The sequence below is a fragment of the Austrofundulus limnaeus genome, unplaced genomic scaffold, assembly GCF_001266775.1.
Source record: "Austrofundulus limnaeus strain Quisiro unplaced genomic scaffold, Austrofundulus_limnaeus-1.0 Scaffold539, whole genome shotgun sequence".
NCBI classification, from domain to species: Eukaryota; Metazoa; Chordata; class Actinopteri; order Cyprinodontiformes; family Rivulidae; genus Austrofundulus; species Austrofundulus limnaeus.
This window is the reverse complement of record NW_013952941.1, coordinates 243,692-245,465: the sequence shown is the minus strand read 5'-3', so window position 1 is coordinate 245,465 and position 1,774 is coordinate 243,692. Positions and strand designations below refer to the sequence as shown.

The 1,774-nt window shown below is 34.7% G+C and overlaps 1 protein-coding gene across 1 annotated transcript in view; it reads left to right on the top strand.

Annotated features, from left to right (window-relative positions):
- The first annotated feature begins 207 nt into the window (after positions 1 to 207).
- The window catches only part of insig2 (insulin induced gene 2), a 23,137-nt gene continuing 21,570 nt past the window's right edge, over positions 208 to 1,774 (top strand). Inside the window, exon 1 of the mRNA XM_014026273.1 lies at positions 208 to 370. The gene's annotated coding sequence lies outside the window, so the exon portion shown is untranslated. The remainder of the gene's footprint in view (positions 371 to 1,774) is intronic.

Here is a 1,774-nt window from a genome sequence, read left to right as displayed (position 1 = left end):
GTAATAGATCAAATAAAAGTATTTTTGGAAAGCACAAATTTATTAGAGAGAGAATTCAGTTGAATTACCGAGTTGATGTAATAGTAGCATTAGTTTAATTTAGTGTAAATATCATAGTTTTTCCCGGCTATCTCCTTTCCACACTCCAGTTCAGTAGGTGGCGGTAATGCACCTTTTGTTGGTCTACCAACCGCCTCAAAACTCAAGAAGAAGAAACAAGCAGAAGAAGAAGAAGACCGTCAGTAAAAGAGAAACAAAAGGCTGTTTTTAAAGAAATGTTTGATTGTAGTCCTGTTTTTTCTCGATAAAGCACTTTAAATGTCTAGTAAACAGTGTACCTCTGTTCCGGGAGGGTTTCAGTCCCAATAAGGTAAGAAATGTAACTTTTGACAAATTTTATCGTTACGAATGATTGAACTAATGCGCCTCAGCTAGCTAAGTGAACACGTAATCTGCCAACTCAGTCTCGGTTAACCTTACCCTGCACACCGGTACTATTACTACCAGGATTATATTTCATATAGTTCGAGTGAGGTGTTTAGTCACTTGTTTTTTTTGTAGAAATAYAACTGCTGAGCAGACATGTTGAGTCAGACAGACACTGAAGTCAAAGACCTTTTTCGGGAGAACTTGAACTCTGTTCACTCAAACCACTCTCCTGTCACTGAGTTACACTTTTTGTTAATGGTTTTCTTGCATTACAGTCTTAATTACACTAATCATGTCGATGTAAATAAAAACAAAATTAAACAACATTTCTACTGGTAGTAAAAAGGCTATTTCAAGATCTCTAAATCTGAAACAGTATTTAGAAAAACTACAAATAAGATGCCTGGAAGTGACTGGCACTTGTTAGCTGAAAGTAAAGTAGATTAGATTTTAAATCCCATCATTCAAGCTAAAAACCACAAGTGCTTTACACCAAAATATTATAATAATATACTTAAGGTATATGTGTAAGATTGATTATTATACTTAATGATGAGGACAAATGATTCGCTCTTCCTGTTCAAGTGTTTCCTCTGTTATTTAAAAGTCCAGTTTGTTCTAATAGATGAAGATGATTCAACACTGCTGTGACTGGGTTAGGATTACAGTAGGATTACAACGAAAACCTTTGACATATAATTTCTTTCTGTTTTCATCCAACTTGATATGAAGTGTTGATAATTCTCACTGTGTGTGTTTGTTGGCAAAAACTCTCAATCAGTGGATGGATTTAATTAAAACTTTCAGGAAACAATCATTGTATGCTTACAACAAAATAACTTTTGGAGTCAAAACAGTTTTTGGTGTCCACAGACAACTGACCTAAAGAAATACCTAAAAAGCTACACCTTGGACAATTTAAAGATGAGCAGATAAGCATCATGTCCAACACAAATTTTTAAGCACAAAACATTACACAACATCTTTGCTTAAAACCTTGGTATTAATTTTTTGTGTAAGACTTGTTTAATGTTAGCAAAATTTCTCATTAACCACTGAATAGATTTCAACAAAACTCAGCTATTCAAAGCACGTTTTGACTGTACACTTGTCTAAAACTGATTAACTCTTTCCAGTTCAAGATGTACACTGCAGTTAACTGACCTTAGCCTGCCCAAAGATATCTACATCTCAGCTGTTGTTGTAGCTGGGAATCACTCACAACACATTTCTAGCACTAACAAATATTGCAAAATCACATGATATTGTGATGTTGCATGTGGTCACACGTGACTTTATTTTCAAAGTTTGACATAAACTCCTGTAAACTTGTCCTCCTCCCCCC